General features: G+C 36.6%; 1 long non-coding RNA gene across 1 annotated transcript in view; it reads left to right on the top strand.

Annotated features, from left to right (window-relative positions):
• The first annotated feature begins 3,725 nt into the window (after positions 1-3,725).
• The window catches only part of LOC150041357 (uncharacterized), a 74,735-nt gene continuing 57,216 nt past the window's right edge, over positions 3,726-21,244 (top strand). The window contains exon 1 of the long non-coding RNA XR_016533809.1: positions 3,726-3,797. This is a non-coding gene — a long non-coding RNA (uncharacterized LOC150041357). The remainder of the gene's footprint in view (positions 3,798-21,244) is intronic.

Below are 21,244 nucleotides of genomic sequence, written 5' to 3' on the forward strand. Positions count from 1 at the left end.
AATTAATGTGGGACTGAGATTTTTTTCTTGCCTATGAACTGAATTTAGGGCCTATGAAGATGTTGGAGGGGAAGTAAACTGAGTGAGACTAAAGACTGAAGAGTACAGTTCTTAAAAGGGAATATTATGCACAGTGAGGTATCTGGTACAAGTTTATATTCTCGAAGATATTAACATAAAAATAGATTCAAGAAAAATGAATACTTAAGGTGTTTTATAAGAAAAAATTTCCAGTCCTGGGCTTGAGCTCAGGGCCTGTGAACTGTCCTTGGACTTTCTCAAGGCTAGAGCTCTACCACTTGAGCCTCAGCACCACTTCTGGCTTTTTTCTATGTATGTTCCATCAAGGAATCAAACCTGGGTCTTCATGCATGCTAGGCAAGCACTCTACCCTTAGGGCCGAACTACTTTTGTACGCAAAACATGCTTTGATATTTTTCATCACTGGACTATGCATGGGTCTAGTACAACAAGGAGAATCTTGTATATAAGGAAGGACAAGCAGAGGATTGAAGGCCAAGGAAAAGATCAAATTAGTACTATAGATTGAGGTGGAGGAGCATAGGAAAAGTCAAACAAATATCATTAATTTTCTTATTAAATAAATTTTGAAGGCGTTGCTATATACTGTACTGAGAAAATGAGACAGAATGAATTCTCCATCTATATAAAGCTCAAACAGTTAACTATATGTATGCATATACATATGCATTCATGTATATGCATACATACATGATGTGTATGTGCGTATGAATTATGTAAATGTAGAAGACTGTTAATCTGAATTTTTTAATTAAAGATAAAGCAATACAGAATAGGTAGTGATGCCAGTGGGTACAAATGATATCTCAGAGCTACATAAGCATGATCTAGTTGCTGAACAATCCTCTATCTTCGTAAACCAGCAGTCCTGGACAAGGGTTCTGTAGACAAATAATGTAGGCGAAAAACAGGCACTATCTACTTTGGTTAGGCATGGAACACTTGAATCCACATATATGATGCAGAATTCTAAGAGTCTGACAACAAGGGCATATTTGTGATTTATTGTGGACCTGAGTAACGTAAATGATCAGCAAAACTGCCCTTAATGATTGGGAATTTTTTTCTGTGCGTTATAACCATGGCTTATAGTTTTATCACACAACACACTTTCCTTCTACTTTTCTGTAACCTATAATGTAATTAAAAACAGTATATTGAAGGAAAATCAGACTAAGAGGAAATTTTGGAGAAAAATTAAACGATGTTAAAATTAGTATTATAGTCCCAGCCCTAGAGACCCAAGATCTAAACAGATCTCTTAAAATATCAAGAGCCAAAGGGATATGTCAGTATTTAGTTCATTACATAATATAAAAATCTCTGGCCATAAAAGAAGTGCAAATGAAAACAACTCTAAAATTCTACCTCACTCCAGTTAGAACGGCCATGATTAAGAAATCTAATAACAACAGATGCTGGCAGAGATGTGGCTGGGAGGGATCATTACTACACTCTTGGTGGGAGTGAAAACTCATTCAACCATGATGGAAAACAGTATGGCCGTTCCTCAAAAGATTAACCATACAGCTCCCACTCGTTCAGAAACAAGGGCATATTAAATCCACTAGCACAACGATATTCATTGCAGCACTATTTACCACAGCAAAGTTAATGGAACCAACCCAGATGCCCTTCAGCTGATGATTAGATCAACAAGATACCGTATTTATAGACTATGGAATTCTATGCTGTTGTCAGAAAGAATGACATCGCCCCATTTGTAAGGAAATGGAAAGACTTAGAAAAAAATCATATTAAGTGAAGTAAGCCAGACTCAAAGGAACATAGGCTCAATGGTTTCCCTCATTTGTCATAATCAGTAGAAACCTTGGGCTCTCCTACCAGAGATTTACAATAGAGTAAAACCTAGATACATAAAGCCATATAATGAGTGATTGCTGTCCTTAATGTACTATGCTATCTCTCATCTCTTTGCTATCCGTTGGTTATCTCATATTGTTACAGTATTTTACCTTGTTATCTGTTATATTGTATATATGTTAATTTGGTTATTTGAAATAGGGTAGGGAAGGGGGGGAAACAAGATGAGGAGCGGGGGTAGGGGAAGGGAAATGGGGTCCAAGACATGAGAAAGGGTATCAGTGTTTGTGAAGTAATGCACCTTCTATCTGGTGATTATAATGGAACCCTTCTATTAATTACAATAAAAATATATGAAAAATCATGCTTCATAGATATTTCAATGAATTCCTTAATTGAACAAATGCCACAATGAAATCGAGCAACTAGAAACAAAAAAAGTTGTGAAAAACAACTTCCCATGACAGATTATCTGTCTAAACAAAATTTTCTTTTTTAAATAAATTTTTTATTTCAATGTATAGAGGGATTAGAGTTACATTTGCCAGATAGAAGGTACATTACTTCTCACACATTGATATTCCTTCTTATGTTTTTATCCCCATTTCCTTCTTCCTACCCCCTCCTCTCATTTTTCCCCTCCTATTTCAAATAAACAAGTAAACATCTATATAATATACCAGGTAACAAAGTGGGATGCTGTAACAATATGAGATTAACTCAACTCAAGAGAAGAGAGAAAAACATAATACATAAAGAGTAACAGTCACTTATAATTAAGATCTTGTTTCCATCTCCTGGAGGTCCATTAATTTGGCCTCATCCTATATGACCTTATATATCTAGGGTTTGAACTATTGTAATCTTCTGCTAGGAGAGTTCTTGATGTGTACTAATTATTATAGATGAAGGCAACCACTGATCCTTTGTTCATTTGTGTCTGGCTTACTTCACTTAATATGATTTTTCCCACGTCTTCCCATTTCCTTACAAATGGTGCATGTTGTTCTTTTTGATGGTAGGATAGAATTCCATTGTGTATAAATACCTCATCTCTAAACAAAAATTTCTACTGGAGATTTTGCATCTCTTCAAAAAGGGCCATTTACAAGCAAATAATTAAGATGCCTTTTCCCCTTTAAAATACCCTATGCTAATTGAAAGAGTCCAGTTCATTTCTCTTACATTAAATAACTAGTTAATGTGCCTTATTGATTTGCAGGTCAAAGCAAAATGATCTTATCCCATCCATATTACCAACCGTATTTTGGTTCTCTTATCCCTAAAAGCCATTTCTTTAAATTGCCTAATTTACTTTAAAGATAAAAAGGAGATCTGTCTTAGTTTTTCAATTATCTGATTCAGAAGCTTCATGATATCAGACTAAATCTGAAGTTATTATCTTTCTTCATTTAAGAGATGGCTGCCTAAAATATAAACTGAGCCATAATATCTAAACTGTTTACTTTGAAGCTGTATCATCTGAACATTTATTTAGAAACATATGTTCAATTCACAGACACTATTCTCCAAAACAACAGACACTGAACCGGACAAGCATTTTTATTTTACTTTCTATGTGAAGAAAATACATATAGTTAAATCCAGACTTCTTAAGACAGTTTCTAGCATCTTCCTTCACTCACACTTTCTCCCAAGAGAAGAGAACAAATCAATTCTAGTTCATGTTTTCCTTCCTGACCAAGGCAGATAATTCATCATTCTCTGGGCGGAGGTCATGTGGTTTGCTTGAATCATGCTTTGCTTTCACATTTTCCCATTTGATAAAACTTTCTCTGGAGACTTTTTAGATGAAGAGATCATCTCTGTAAAATGAATGTGTTCATCTTTTTTATTGCAGCACAAAGATTCACTTGGGATTGTTGGTGATAGAAATGGCTTAAATCCTGCAGCTACTAGTTTGTGACCAGGTAAACCTTTCCCATAATCTTTTATTTCTATTTCTTTTCCCTAGTTCCAGCAAAAGTAATTCAATGTTTATTTGTCTTGTTTTATATTAAGAAGCAGCAAATAATTACCACAGTGTCCCAGGTTTTTATGCTAGTTCTTGCTTTGCTGAACTGAACATCTGGACAGACTCTAATATAGGATCCTGGCTATTGAATCCTGTAACTGCAGAGCCTTACAGATGGTAGCGTTCAACCATACCATTGTAGAAAGGAGTAACTGAGATGCAGAGGAAGAACTCACATGTATAGAGTTAAATATAGAAAAATCAGAAGCAGAATTGGGATGGTTCACTATTTTCTTGATTCTTACTCTAGTGCACTTTGTTCTATTCCATCACCACTGCTAAGTACTGTAAACAATTCTGGTTATACTCATGGCAGTATTGTTTCTCAGTTGGAGAATAGGCAGCCACTAGATCCCAACAGTAGTGTCAGAAGTGGGAAAGGACTCATTTTTCTTCATCTTTGTCCAGATTTCAGCTGATTAGGCATTTTCCCTCTTAGGTATTTTGCTAAAAATGTATGTTTTTTTCTAAGTTGAGATATAATTAGGATTGACATGTGAATAGCTAGGCTCCTTTTTTTATATGGTATGCTGTTTTTGGATAAGTTTCTTTCTTTTGTATTTCTTTTTGGTGTCTAATTATAAACCAAGGTTAAACAGGCAGGTACAAGAATAGTCATATACATAATACTCTTAGTCTAAACTGCTTGGAATTAAAAGTTAGATTCTTGTGCTTATGGTTTGATTTTGAGCAAGTTCCTTAATCTCTCTGTGTCTTTATATCTTTCTTTAAAATATATTCTACTCCTAGACATTTATCCAATAGATCACAAACAAGGCTACAGTAAAACCACTAGCCCAACCATGTTTACTATAGCACTATTCACTATAGCCAAGATATTGAATCACATCATCCCAGGTGCCCCTCAACTGACAAATGGATCAAGAAAATGTAATGTTCGGTCACTAGCGTGGCCTAGTGGTAGAGTGCTTGCCTAGCATGCATGAAGTACTGAGTTTGTTCAATTCTTCAGTACCACATATACAGAAAACGCTGGAGGTGGTGCTGTGGCTCAAGTGGCGGAGCACTTACAAAGCTCAAAGACAGTGCTCAGATCCTGAGTTCAAGCCCCAAGACTGGTGCAAAAAAAAAAAAAAAAGAAAATGTATATACACAATGGAATTTTACTCATGCATCAGAAAGAATGGTATTGCATTCTTAAGGAAATGGAAAGGCTTGGAAAAATTAAATGAAGTAAAAGTAGGACACAAACAAAGGTTTCATGTTTTCTCTTATTTTGGATAACTACAATGATCCTGTAAATTTATAAATAAACATGTCATGTGTTATGCTAGCACTTTCAAATGAATTAATTGAAGTATAGTAGGCCCTATGTAAAGCTCAACTATTGTAATTTTGTAGAAAGACAAAGTCAAAGTAAAAAATACAAGCAACAGGAATTGGGTACTTGAAAGAGGGATAGGGCCAAGGAGAAAGAAGTAGAACGAAGGGGGGAATGGAATAAGCATGCAAGAAAGACTTCATTGGACTTAACCACGCAATTAAGTAAGTGAAAGGGTGTGTCAAAGTAGGGGTAAGAATCATAATGGGGAATGATATTGATCAAGATGCGCTGTAGTCATAAACTACTTTGTTAAATGGCATCTCTATGCAACTAGAGATAATAAAATTTATTTTAAAATATAAGTGTAATAATGATACAAGCTTCAGACTTAGGTAAGGTTCGACTAGGGGGTCAAAAAATAAAGGACTTTATTTTAATGATGAGACTTGAGGCCATTTGGGGACCTAATTAGTTTCTATACAACTTATTTCAATGTTTGCAGCCAAACCTAAGGTCAGGAGTGGGAAAGAATGGAGAACAAACAAATTGGAAACCACAAAAATACACTGGATCCCATGAGGATATTTGTAAACTGTCTTTCACCACTTCTAGTCTTGATGTGGGTAATACACAGGACAAGCTGACATTATTCACTATAAAGCTGTAGTGAATCCTATACCAGGATTCAGAGATGGTAAAGGAAATGTCTTATGGGAGCTCTACGATGTACGATTCCTACTCCTTTTTTTTCCTGTCTTTCTAAAAATTTAAATTTCATGAGGTAGGAGTTTGGCCTAGTGGTAGAGTGCTTGCCTAGCATGCATGAAGGCCCGGGTTAGATTCCTTGCTGCCGCATACATAGAAAAAATAAAGAAATGGTGCTGAGGCTCAAGTGGTAGAACTCTAGCCTTGAGAAATCCCAAGGACAGTACTCAGGCCCTGAGCTCAAGCCCAGGACTGGCAAAAAAAAAAAATCATTTAATTTTGGTGTGAAAATGATGTACAGAGGGAAGAGGTGTTGCAGTTGCATGAATAAGGCAATGAGTATGTCTTTTTGTTTTGTTTGTTTTTGGTCAGTAGTGGGGCTTGAACTCTAGGCTTGAGTGTTGTCCCTGAGCCTTTCAACTCAAGGCTAACACTCTACCCCTTGAGCCACAGGGCCACCTCTGGTGTTCTAGTGGTTAATTGTTGATAAGAGTCTCATGGCCTTCCTGTCTGTCCTGTCTTTTACCTATATCCTCAGATCTCAGCCTCGTGAATAGCTAGAATTACAGGCATGAGCCACTGGTACCCAACATGACTAATAATGTTGAACATTATTACCCCTCTCTCTTTTTCTCTCACTATCCCTTCCTCCTGACTCCTCTCCCCCCAAACTAATGTCCTGTAAGTATCGCTGTTGCTTTGGTTCACCCTTTGTTCTTGTTTTGATATTTTGTGATTCCCCTTTCTTGCCCCAAATCAGATAAAGGCACAGGCCACCAGAATAAAAAATCGTGACTAAAGGGGACAAACCAAAGGAAAAAAACGAAAATAAAAAACAAATTTCATGGGCTAGGAGTTTGGCCTAGTGATAGAGTGCTTGCCTAGCATGCATGAAGACCTGGGTTCCATTCCTTGGTACCACATACTTAGAAAAAAGGTAGAAGTGGTGCTGAGGCTCAAGTGGTAGAGCTCTACCCTTGAGAAAGTTCAAGGACAGTGCTCTGGACCTGAGCTCAAGCCAAGGACTGGCAAAAAACAAACAAACAAATTTCATATGGTACATTAAAAACAACAACATCAACAATAATAAAGCCCTATTGTTTCCATATCCTCTCATTTTCAGACGAGATTGGGCGCGTTCAGGGTGGTATGGCCCTAGACTATTTTCAATAGCATTATTTTATGTTCCCATGTACACATCTACTGAGTCATAGTGATTCTCTGCTATAACTATGGTAGACATATACTAATTACTACATATGAAAGAAGCCATGGAGTCTATGTTTCCTTGGGTCTGGCTTACTTCACTTAATATGACTTATTCCAATATGATTTATTTTCTTACAAATGGACCAATGTCATTCTTTCTCGGGGAAGCATAGAATTTTATTACATATATCCCATTTATGTATACACATATACCATATTGTCTTGATCCATTCATCTACTGAGGGACATATGGGTTGGTTCCATGGTAAATTATGCTTTAGACAAAACATTGAACTCCCCTATAATCCAGCAATCCCATTCCTGGACATTTACCAAATGATGACAATCGCAGCACAACTGTGTTCATTGCAGCATTGTTTACCATAACTAAAATATGGAGCCAACCTAGTTCCTACTTTTTTCCCCATGCAAATGAGATGGATCAGCACATTAGCAAACATAAGGAAGCAAAGCAGCAACTTGCCCCACAATGACCTTCAGAGTATTAAAAATGTTTGCTTCTTAACTTTCATCATGCAAATCGTATGCAATTTTCTCTTGCAGCCAGTCCATCTTGTAGTAATATAAGTACTGTAATTCTGGGAAACAGTGTCAGATAACTAATTTGACATAAAGTCACTAAATAGTGGGTGGAAGGCACATTGTATGTATTTATAAGGTATTGGTGCTCATACTTGCTAGTGTGGTTCTTTGGTTAGTCTTTTCTTCTTCTAGTATATTTCCAGGTCCCTGAAAAGAACTCATATATGTTTATATATCATTGTATTCCTATCACATAGTAATGAGGCTGATACATGTTGGAAACACATCAAGTATTTGTCAAGTGTGCAGACAGGCAGATGGGAGGGCGATAAACTGGAAAAATTGCAATTCCTGTAAAGCAGTGATTAGGAATTATTTGGGATGTTATGGAACAATAGAGGTGGGTGCATAAAAGCTTGTCCTTGGTTTACTGAGAGGTTAGGAATTAGACACTACAGGTGGCAGGAACCATAATAGCACTAAGAAGTTTGAGTAGGCCAGAACGTTGATAGATCTTTTATACCTACTGAGACAGAAGTTTCTACCTGAAACTGAATATTTTATTCTTGTACCTCTAAATACAGTTTGTATCTGTCTATTTTACTGTGTACTCCAGCAGTGTGATCTGTATGGATATGTCACAGGAGTTATTTTGACATTTTACTTCATGGCTGGATATGTATTTATCCCTCTGACCCCTGCTGGCATTGGTAATTGTTCTCATTGGTTCTAATTTCCTCTACCAAAAGAGACGATTTAGTAGGGAAAATTCTATCTCCTAGCCATGTTTTCCTCTGCAAGGCAGGATTGATTCCTACACTTGCCTCTTGACATTTGGGTCTTAGGGGAACATCTCTGCTGGTATAAATTTTAGGGTGCTTTGGCATCCATCTTTTTTTTTTCTTTAACCTTCCCACACCATTTGAATAGCATTTACATTTAACATCTTGATTACTCACTCTGAGTATACCTTTTTTTTTTTTTTTCGTCATGGGGCTTGAACCTGGCCTGGGCGCTGTCCGTGAGCTCTTCAGGCTAAGGCTACCACCCTATTCTTGAGCTATTTCGCCTTCCCATTTTTCTAGAGGTTAATTGGAGATAAGAGTCTCAGGTCCTTTTATGCCCGTGCTGGCTTTGAACCTTAATCCTCAGATCTCTGCCTCCTTAGTAGCTAGGATTACAGGACTGAGCCACTGCTCCCAGCTTCTGAGTGTACCTTTTATTTCCTTTGGTGACTATGACTGAAATATCTATATAATATTTTACTCCAAGGAATGCTGAGATTTGTAAGATATGTGAGAAAGACAATCTAGTTGATAGAAATACTAAAGAAATGTTGGGTGACATTTCAGTTCTCAGTCGTGTCTTGTAATAAGAACCTCAGACACTGGACAGAATTCCACATCTTGAGACGATACTTATTAGAATTTGGTACAACAATAAGGTCAACTTTCATACTTACCCGGAAGCTGAAGCAAAGTTTAGTCACCTAGATATGACCAGGGTGAGTCAAGAAGAGGCATGCTACACAGAGTCCAGCTGTAAGAGCCTCATTGGATATCATGAAAACTAAGGAAAATCTACCATCTTGCAGATATAAAGCTACCAATGCACATCAGCCATGATTAGAAATTATATGGTAATTCAACAGTCCTGGGCTTTCAAATGTATGACATCTAAGGCTATTGATGTATGAGAGTCTATATTAGGCCAGTGTGGAGGACATTAAGGACCAATGGAGTTTGGACTTGAAACTTTAGCTACTGGTGCTTTTTAAACACTTAATACCATTAACCTTTGTTAAGTCATTTGTTATATGAATGATTAAGGAATATATGGTTATGGTGATGGCAATGACAATGTGAATAATTAACAATTTACTGACCTTGTATTATGTATTTGTCTCACGTCCTCCACTTCATACATAATGTTACTTAATGTGTTTCCAATCATTCTTGTGGAATCAATATTATTATCCTCATTGTACATAAATCATTGAGATTAGAAAAGTACCTATTTCGTTGGAGCTCTAGTTGATGAGCTTAACCCTAAATAAATCCAAACTACACTCATAATCTTTGCACATGACTATGTCTATTTCTTGTTCCATTGTCTTCTATTCATCTCTTGCCTGATTATATCCTTTGCCTAAAGGTTAACATTGTCCCCTCAGCAATGTTAGAAAGGATTTACCAACCGTGTTCATGAGCACCAAGGCTGCCTTCCTTCCCAGGCAGATACTGGCTCTCTGCCAAAATAATGGCCCCTGATAGTAATCATCCTCCAATTCTTTGGCATTTGGACAGCAGATGAAGAGAAAGGAAAATGTGGAACCATTGATGCTCACATTTGAATTGCCCTGTACATTTTCTCTGAGGTCTCAGAATGAGTCACTAGCTTTCCTGTACCTGACTCTGTTTACTGATCCTCATAGAGAAAATGTTGTATACCCTTGGCATTGAACTTTTATGAACCTCTATTTTTTGATTACCCTGAACCTCTGGGAAGCTAACTTGTGACCTTGCATTATGAAAGGTCATCTTAAAAACAAAAGCAAAATCTAGACCAGGAGAACCTGGTGGTAGGAACCTGTCATCCCAGCCAATAGGGAAACATAAACAGGAGATCATTGTCCAGGCTAGCCTGAGCAAAATATCTGAAATGTAAACAGAGCAAATAGGGGTGGAGGTATAGCTCAAGCAGTTGTGTTCCTGACTAGTATGCTCAAAGCCCTATGTTCAAAACCTAGAACCACCAAAAAAGAAAAAGCAACACCAAAGTTAAATTTCTAAATCTGCTCTATCATGCATTGCTCATTTATCGCCTTCCTAGTTTTATATACTCAGTTATTTAAATAAATATGTAAGTTGAAAAGGCTTTTGAGGACCTAATCCAACCTCCTTGGCTTAATAAGGGAAGAATGAAGGCCATAGGCCAGGGAGGCCATCTCCTGCATCTTCTTGCTTCCAGGCCAGCTATTCTTTCTCAATTTGCACATATATTACATATGATCATATAAGATATATATATACATATATATACATGATACATTCGTGAAGACTGTAACCCTATATTTCTTTGTTTATGACATACAGTGGATTTGCTGGGAAAATTAAAAGTATAGGCACCATAGGACCCTGTTGATCATGTCTTCATCTACACATGAAGGAACCAAAGTCAGTATATAACATAGTTATCTGCACATTGTGGTACTATTCCCAATAGCTAAGCTGTGAAATGGGCCTTAGTGCTTATTGATAGAGGAAATGGATTAAAACATATATGTCAACAATCATGTTTTATTTACCCATGAATTTCTCCTGTTTGTAGGGAAATAAGAAAAATTGGTCATCATGATATTTAGCAAGATAAATTAGGTTTAGAAGGCAAATATGACACATTTTCTTCTGTGTATGGAACTTTATATAAAAGATAACATAGGCAAAAGGTAGTGAAATTCTGTCCTCTTCCCTGCCTGAAAAAAGGGCCTCAGGACATGGCTCAAGTAGCAGAGTACTTACCTTGCATATATGAGACTCTGGATTCAGTCCCTAGTACTACAAAAAAAGAAGGAAGAAATTAAAAGGGAAGAATGTTAGACAAAAAGCAAGAGATCAGAAGGAACAGCAAAGTGAAGCAACGTAAATAACTCAGTTAATCACTATGATCAGTATGTTATACGCATCTCTGAAAATATGAAAATATTAAAATTAAGCCCATTGTTGTAGCTAATTTATATTCCTTAATAAATGTTTTGCTGTTTAAAGTTTCCTTGTTTCTATGGTTGATTATTAAAAATCACACCTCTTTCTGGTTTTACACATTGACTGGATTTGGAATTGTGTTTCGCCAATTTTGCTTCAGTGAAAAGACCGCTTGAATCTTTTCACTAGAAAAATATTTATCATGAAGGCCCTACTCCCCAAACGACATTGTCTAAATCCTGAGAAAATCTCCCTTGGGAACAAACTTCTAATAAAGCTTTATTTCATTTCTGAAAGTTGGTAAAGTCTAATTGAGATTTGTTTTCATAGCTTATAAGCCACAGGAATATCTCATGACTTTCTCTTTCATGTAGGAAATTCTTTAATAGTTATTAACTTTCCTAATCTTTTTCTATCTTCTTTCATCTGGAAACATAATTAGATATGATATCAGCTGTCTTCCCCCCCCCACACCCAAGGGGGAGGCTAAGAAGTAGTTTTGTCTGATGGATGGATATGTTATTCTTTTTTGCAATGAATTTCTTACATATGGTGACACCCTGATGTATTATGGTGACATTTTTTTTGCAGTGATCTTCTGGCCAGTCTTCTGAGCCTTCCATCCAAATAGAAAAATCCCCTTTCCCACACTTGAAGAATGGGCTCTCATGATGAACTGGAAAAACCCTTGAGAACTGCCAGCATGCCGTGTCTCTTGATTTGGTAGGGCACAAGAAACTTTAAAATTACTTAAGGTACATAAATGATAAACTACAGAGGGACAATTTTTTTGTTTTTTGGCCAGTCCTGGGCTTGAGCTCAGGGCCTGAGCCCTCACCTTGAACTTTCTCAATGCTAGAGCTCTACCACTTGAGCCTCAGCACCACTTCCAGCTTTTTTCTATGCATGTGGTACTGAGGAATCGAACCTGGGTCTTTGTACATGCTAGGCAAGCACTCTACCACTAGGCCAATCTCCCGGCCCCAGGGACAATTTTTTTTTTAAAACTAATTATTGGGCTCTAGTCTTGAGAAAGTCCAAGGACAGTGCTCAGGCCCTGAGTTCATGGTCCAGGACTGGCAAAAAAACAAACAAACAAACAAACAAACAAACAAAAACAAACCAAAAACTAATTGTATAGACATATGTGATGCTTGACTTTTCTTCTCTCTCACTTGTTATTTTTGTCTCCTAACCACTGCTTCTTTCCAAGCGACCTTTACTTGCTACTGTAACAGAATTAAGAGATAAGAATTGTAGGAGGTGATTGGACAATTTTCTTCACATTCTGCTTTCATAAGTAGGTAATTCCCATTTTCAAGGGAGTTGGTTTCTGATGGTAAGAAGTTAAGTGTGAATCAGGTGCTGGGGGCTCATTGCTACTCAGGATGCTGAGATGTGAAGATCACCGTTCAAAGCCAATCTGGGCAGTAAAGACTGTGAAACTTTTATCTCCAATTAACCCCCTAAAAACTGGAAGTAGAGCTATGTCTCAAAGTGGGAGAATGCTAGCTTTGAGCTAAAGAGTTCAAGGACAAATCACAGGTCCTGTCCAGATTCTGGTACACTTTCTACTCTCAAGAACTGTGATAATAAATTTTATTCTTATAAATGACTGATCCTGCACTTAGTATAGAGATGCCTGTATGCCAATGTGTCAGTAATTATAGTAGCTTAGATACAGAATTAGGCTAGGTTCTCAGTGATGGATGAGAAAATGAAGAAATTGTACAATATTATGCAACCAAATAAAAGTAAATTTGTGTCCCTTGCAATAAACTGGATGGAACTTTAGGATATTGGGATATTAGGTCAAGTGAAACAAGTCAAAAAAAGAAGAGTACTATATGTTCCCTCTCTTATCTGGATATTTAAAAAGGTAATCATAAGATGTAGTATAGTATTAGTGACTAGAATGGATTATGGAAATTGAGGATAGAAGGAAGTTGTATAATAAATACTAAAACATACAAAAATAACATCTACTGTTCTACAGCACAGCGGAATAAAACTTTAGTGTACAGTAAGCTATTATGTAGTTTGCAACAGAATAAAAGGAGGCGCTAAAAGGCTCCAAATACACTAAATGTTAATTACCTTTGTTTGATCAGTACACATTATATGAATATATTAAAATATTATTACACTGTACCCCACAAATATATACAATTATTTTGTGTTGATCAAATGTTTTTAAAGTTTAAACAGATGAAACTTTCAACTATCCTGATTTTATACTTGCCTACTGTATGCATGTATCTAATCATCACATTTGTAACCCATAAATTTGTATAATTAAAATAGCAATTAAACTAACAATTGAACTACAGACATCTTACTCCTGTTGCTATTTATGCATTTTCAGAGATTTTTGGGGTAGAACTGCATGGTCTTGGAGATTTCATTTTGTTAGCCTCCATAGTTCTGTCCAAATGTCCTCTTCTCATCTTTAACCTTATTATATATTTCAATTTTTACATAATGTACATTGAAAATAACTCCATTCGCTCACTTCTCCTCTCTCCAGTTTCGTACCCCACTGTCATTTTCCTCCTGCCCCCACCATTTTTCTACTTCTTGGTATTCATTTTTTAAACAGTTTATTAGTTCGTTAGAGTAGTTATACCTTTGAAATTTCCCCTTTAGTATGTCATCCTTTACTCAGTTTGTGTATATATACATAAAACCCTGTATATGTTATCAAGTGTGTTTGTATTTTATATCTAGCTTCTACGTATGAGAGAAATATGCACTATTAGTCTTTCTGAGCCTGACCTATTTCATTGAACAATTTTTTCTACTTCCACTCATTCTCCTGCAAATGATATTATTATTTCTGAAAGATGAGTGCAATTCCATTGTATATATGTATCATATTTTCTTGATCCTGTCATCCATTAGAGAGCATCTGATCTGTTTCTATAACTTGTCTATCTTTAATAGGGTAACAGTGAATATGAATTTGTAAGTGTCTTTGCAGTATCCTTACTTGCAATGCTCTAGATAGATTCCTGAGTTGTATCTCTGGGTCTTATGGAGTTGTAGGTTTAAAACTTCGGTTTTCCTAAATTACAGAGATACTCACAGTATTATAGTGGAACTTTTGGTTAGAAAGAAATTCTTTTTGTACTGTGTGCGTGCGTGCGTGCGTGCGTGCGTGCGTGCGTGTGTGTGTGCTGGTCCTTATGCCAGTATTAGGGCTTAAAATCAGGGCATGGGAGCTGTCCCTCTGCATTTATGCTCAAGACTAGCGCTCTACCACTTCTTAAGTCATAGCTCCACTTTTAATAGTTGATTGGAGTGTCATGGACTTTTCTTCCCAAGCTACCTTCAAATCACCATCCTCAGATCTCATCCTCTGAGCTGCTAGATTGAGAGGCATCATCCTTCTGTACCCAGTGTGAATTAATACATTGTATCAAAGTTTCACATTTGTATATATACAATTTTTTAAATTATATATTTATTATTTTTATGATGTCTGCAGAGTCTATACTGATGGCATCTATTTCATTCCCTTCTAATAATTCATGATTTTTTTTCCTTGTCAGTCTTTTTTTTGCCAGCCTTGGCTTGAGCTTAAGACCTGAGGACTCTCCTTGGTCTTTCTCAAGGCCAGAGCTCTACCACTTGAGCCTCAGCACCACTTCCGGCTTTTTATATTGTATGTGGTACCCTGGAATCGTACCTGGGTCTTCGTTTCAGCTGGTGCGTGGCTTACACCTGTAATCCTATCTACTCAGTAGTCTGAGATCTGAGCATCAAGGTTCAAAGCCACCCATGACTCTTAAGAACTGGTGAGACTCTTATATCCAACATGAATAGGGCTGATTTAAACAACAAACCTGATGACGATCATATCAAAAGATCTGTCTAATGGTGTCTCATGCTTATAATCAATGTCATTCCAGAAGTTAAAATCTGGTAATTATGTTCAAAACATTCCCCAGGCAGAAAAGCCTATTAAATTATATTTCCCAGATTACCAGAAAGTAAGTCAGATTGGGGTATGGCTTAAATTGTAAAGGGCCAACCAATTAAAGAAACCAAGTAAACTCATGGCCTTGGGTTCAAACCTGGTATCAGTCAAAATGACATTAAAAAGCCAACAAGAGCAAACCAGAAATCAAAATGGAAAGTTCATTAACAACTAAGTTTGCAGTCATTCTAGTTGACTGTGATTGCTCAAATACATATACCATTTGAAATCAAAATGTTTCTGTCCACAACAACCAGTCCAATGTAAAGGAATGATTCAATATTTACCAAGAACAAAAGTTTACACTCGTAGAGAGGTGAAATAAAGAGAGTATATCGAGGCAGAGGAGAGAATGGAGTGTTGAACAAAAAATGTTTTCTGTTATCCTTATTTGATTCCGCTTCCTCTTTATTTTACCTTTCTATTTCAGCTTTCTAGTATAAATTCTCTTCCAATCCTACTTTCCCTAGAGGGACTTTTCCTACACTCGCCTATTTCCAAAAGGTATCTCTAAGACAGAGTGCCTTTCATCAGTGTTTGTAGTGTACTTAAAGCATGTCAAGGACCAGACAAATACAAGTAATACAAAGAAGAAAAGGATTGAAAAGCACCTAGCCCCTTTGGGAATCCAATTGACAGCCATGTAATAGGGAGAAAAGTGCTCCTGAAAGATCAAATTAGATTATAGTATGAGCTTACAGGAGACTTTTTCCTGTGTGAGAAATACATTCATTTTATGATGTAGATTTTGTGCTATTTTCTTTTTAAATGTTTATTGATTTGTACTTCATTTTTATTTTGGGATAATTGCCTCTATATGAAGTCATAACAAATACAAGCTAGGTCTACTACAGTTACAACATAAAGGAGGTGGAGGCAGAAGGATCCCTAATTTGAGACCATGTTGTGCTACATAGTAAATTTGAGGATAGCTTCAGTGATGGATGCTCTATTGAAAATAAAAAAGGAAGAAAATAAATATACCTTTATGTCTTTTCCCTCAACAATATTATCTTTCATTAATTTAGAATATATTACAAAACTGCTGTCATCTTCAAATTACTCCAACTTTATGTGGACTTACTGTATGTGTCTATTTTTGTGCTATTTTATTACATGAGACATACATGGCACCATTACAGTAAAGACTCATTAACTGCTTAACAATAATGTCCTCCATTGTCCATTTATAACCAAATTCACCTCCCTTCTGCAATCTGTACCCTAAAGATAACTCTCGGCAAACAAATTTCTTCTACAATTATAAAATATGGTCATTTGGGGCCGGGAGTTTGGCCTAGTGGTTAAAGTGCTTGCCTAGCATGCACGAAGACCCGGGTTCGATTCCTCGGTACCACATACATAGAAAAAAGCCAGAAGTGGTGCTGAGGCTCAAGTGGTAGAGCTCTAACCTTGAGAAAGTCCAAGGACAGTGCTCAGGCCCTGAGCTGAAGCCCAGGACTGGCAAAAAAAAAAATAAATAAAATATGGTCATTTCAAAGTTTTGTAAATTGAAGCATGCAATGTTATATCAGCTTTTGGTATTGGTTTTTGTGATCTCACCATAATTTTGATGAATAGTATTACGTCCTTGGAAAATTCCTCCCTTTACCAGTGTAGTTACTCCATTCCAGTGTATTGTATTATTTTCCTCTTTGTAATTATTATAACTTGAAAGAACAAGTTTGTTTCAAAAGGATGTCATAAATTGATGTGCATCAATCACAGCCATGTATTTTTAAAATAAGAATATCATCTGGTCACTTAAATTTCACTACTCAAAGATTCCATCCATTCTTATGGTCTGGCATATATCTGTGATTGAGTACAGTAATGTTTTATGAAATTATTGAATCTAAAGAAATGTAATTCCTTTGGTTTCCAATTCCTCTATTGACAATCTGTGGAATGTCAATAGAGGTCATATTTGGGATGAGAGTATATGGAGAGGAAAACAACCCAGCTGATGCTCAGTAAACCAAGACAAGAGATGTAAAGTAACAAAGGTTGCTTATGCAACCACTAAAACATAAATCTGTTCTGGTGAAGCAGAAGTTAGAGTTTGGTACTGGGTCTGCCTAGTAAATGTATCCCCTCAACTTATCTCAAAGGCCCTTAATACTCATCATGGTACTCTGGCACTCTAAAAGATTACTAGATTCATTGAATTCAAGATTTAGTAGGATGCAGGGTCAAAACACTGGGTCCTACTCTTACACATTATGTCCATTTTAAATATATTTAGCAATAATAACAGACACTAGAGACTATATATAAATTAACCTCATTGACTTATTTGGCCTCAGAGCATTTCGTATTTAGACAGACATAGGACTTGTACATTGTTCAATTTGCTAAGAATAGAGACTTCTGACATTGAGGTCAAGGGTTAAATCAAAACATCCATTGCAAAGTCCAGAGAAACTACCCTTAAACTAATGGTTCCTAATAGCATTTAGTTTTGATAGACATCATTTCATTTGAAAAGGTCACCAAATAATTGTTTGTGTAGAAATAATCATGTTTCTTAACAAATCTTTGTTACTCATACAACTGATGACTTCTGCTGTAATGTAGGGTAACAGGACCTACTGAGAGTTGCCAATTTAAGAGTGATGCTTGATCAAAGCAGCCTCCCTAGTCACTAATTAAACTTAGACATGTGTATCCTACAAAATTAAGAAGAGTGAGGGAAAGGGGAAGTAGGTGAGGGATGGGTGAGAATAATTAAAGAGGTAACACTGATCAAGATACCTTGTATTCGTAACTGCTTTGTTGAGGCCAATCCCTTTGTACAATAACTTAAAGATGACACTATTTTTTGTCTGAGCACTTTTCCTTGGACATTCTCAAGTCTAGAGCTCTGCCACTTGAGCCACAACACCTCTTCTGCCTTTTTCTATGTATGTGGTACTAAGGAAAGTAACCCGGGTCTTCATGTGTGCTAGGCAAGCACTCTTCCAGTAGGCCAAACTCCTGGAGCAATGATAATAATTTTAAAAAGAATGTGCTAAAGCCCTCCATTTGATGATGGGACTTAAAGAGGAATCCCTGGCAACATATTGCTAAATCTTGATTTTTATTCTTCTGTCTTCTCTTTTTCTCACCACTCTTGGCTTGAACTCAGGGACTAGATGCTGTCATTGATCCTCTTTGTGCTCAACGCTAGTGCTGTACCACTAGAGACACAGCACTGCTTCTGGCTTTTTCTGAGTCTCATGGGCTTTCATGCCAGGGCCTGCTTCAAATTGCAATCCTCATATCTCATTCTCCTGTGTATATAGGATTATAAGTATGAGTTGTTGGTCTAGCTTATCTCTCTCTTTCTCTCTCTTTTTTATTTTTTCTTTTTGGTCAGTCCTGGGCTTGAGCTTCGAGCCTGAGCAATGTCTTTGGACTTTTACAAAGCCAGAGTTCTACCACTTGAGCCTCAGCACCACTTCTGGCTTTTTTCTATGCATGTGGTACTGAGGAATTGAACCTTGGTCTTTGTGCATTCTAGGCAAGCACTCTACCACTAGGCCAAACTCCCAGCCCAACTTATCTCTTTTTTGAACAGCCTTTTGAAATACACTTGAAAAATCAAAGGATCAACCATTCTAAACTGTTCAAATGAATGAAGTGTTTTCCAAGGTGTTAGGATAAATTTTAGCTTTCTTTCAACATTACTTTAGACTATTTGGAGTCTTGGACTTTGATTTACAGTAGAAGCAAAATAACTCTATGTATTTTATGCTATTTTTTTTAAATCTAACCTGTTTGAACTCTTCTTTTTTGCTTTACTGGGGACACAGTATAAGAAATGTTGAAAGTTGGGTGCTGATGGCTCATGCCTGCAATCCTAGCTACTCAGGAGGCTGAGATCTGAGGATCGCAGTACATAGGATGCTGGGGCACAAAAGTCTATGAGATTCTTATCTCCAAATAACCACCAGAAGACCAGAAGTGGTACTGTGGCTCAATGTGATGGAGTGCTGGCCTTGATCTGAAGAGTTCAGTGACAGTGCCCCAGAAGTGACAAAAATTCATGTTGAGACATAATATTACAAGCAGAGAGATGTGTGATGAAAGTTGTGATCATAAATTATTTCTGTTCTTTGTGTACAAACTTGGGCTTATCACAATACCACCTGACAATATTGTTGGGAACACTGGAAACTAGCTGAATGAAAAGTACAGTATGTGGCTTATATTAAGTGCTTGCTTAATGATAACATTTCATGCCTAAATCAATATGATGTAGTCTTGATTGTGAGACAGCATACAATTGTCGTAGGTCCTTTATCACAGATATGATAAAAAAAGAATACCAAAAAATATTGACATATAGCTGATATTTGATTTTCTTGTACATGAGTGCATTTCCCTACTGTCATTGAAATTTTAGCTTGATTACACTCCTGAACATCAGAAATCTATGGGTCATATCATTTCAAATGCAATCTGTGCACTCTTAAGCCTGCATAGGTAATAGAGAAAAAGCAACAAACCAGTTACCCCACTCAGTTAATTTTCATTTTGTAAAGCCCTACAAAAAATTTCAGGCATCTCATCTAAGGAGAAAATGGGATTCTTGGCAGATATCTTCTGCTTATGTGAGAATAAAACAAAACAGGTATCTTTTCTTTTACCTTAAAATTCACAAGTACCAGAGAATATTAAATTTTCCCCAAAGGGGATAATTTTCCCCTTAAGCTCTATATCATGAGTCTTATATACCAACCTACACCTATAATTCTACCTAGTCAAGAGGATGATATCAGAAGATTGTGGTTCAAATGCAGTCTAGGCAAGAAAGTCTGAGATTCATATCCAATTAATCACCAAAAAAAACAGGAGTAGAGCTGTGGCTCAAATGGTAGAGCACTAGCCTTGAGCACAAAACTTCAGTGACAGCCTTTAGGATCCGAGTTCAAGCCCAAGGAGCTTCACACACATGCAGAAGTTTGTATCATGTATACATAGCCACTCTTCATCATTCAGATTCAGTAACAGGAATGGAAAATAGGAACTGTTCCTTCAAGACTGTTGGTTTACATGTTTTAAAACTTTTTGTAAAAAAGGAATAGTAAGACATTGGAGATAAAGCTTCACTCCTTGCAGAACTGACACCACATAGAAAGCTGAATACATCTTTCTCTCTGCATGAGATGATATTAGTGGCCTAGAAATAGAACTCAGTAGCATGAAGTGTAGAGTCATAAATAGACAACCGAAGGCTTGAAAGTGCAGGGAAGGGATTTAATCAGGAAAATGTTCTTTTAATTTTAATGGTTTTGCATGACAGTCACTGAGGAGCTTAGAAAGACTAATTAAAATACAGGAACAGAGATTAAAATGGATATTTTTTTGTTTTAAAATTTCTGGAATCCAGAAAGATTGAACTGATAGGTCTATCTCTCAAAAAAAAATATGTGTCTATGTGTACGAGTTCCAATGCAGGTGTGCCCTGGGTGTTTCCAGTTGAAACGAATATGTCTGGTACCACACCACATAGAAGACTAGCAGAAGACAACATCTAATAGACTACCAAAAAATCTCTGACTGTTATTCATCTCTTGCTTTGATATAGCACATGGAATTATGTTTGTTGTCAGTTTTTCAGTTAATGGATCTAGGATTTAGCCTATGGTGCTCAGACCCGTAGTAGTACCACAGTGTGGGTTATATCTATTGAAGTTTTAGTCTCTCCTTCCTCATTGCTTCCCTGTCTCCTACAAAGTATTATTGAGTATTATGTGATATGTAGTCACTATGCTAGGCATACAGACATAATATAAAATAATAGTAAATATTTTTCCTTTGAGGTTATATCCTAGTTGAGGAATGAGCAACTAATAAGATACAATCAAATGGTAAGAATTGCTTTGGGGAAAAAAAAACAAGGTTTGGTAATGGGTTAAATAAGGAGTGTATAA

Source organism: Megascapheus bottae, chromosome X (assembly GCF_031878675.1).
Source record: "Megascapheus bottae isolate mThoBot1 chromosome X, mThoBot2.hap1, whole genome shotgun sequence".
Taxonomy (NCBI): Eukaryota; Metazoa; Chordata; class Mammalia; order Rodentia; family Geomyidae; genus Megascapheus; species Megascapheus bottae.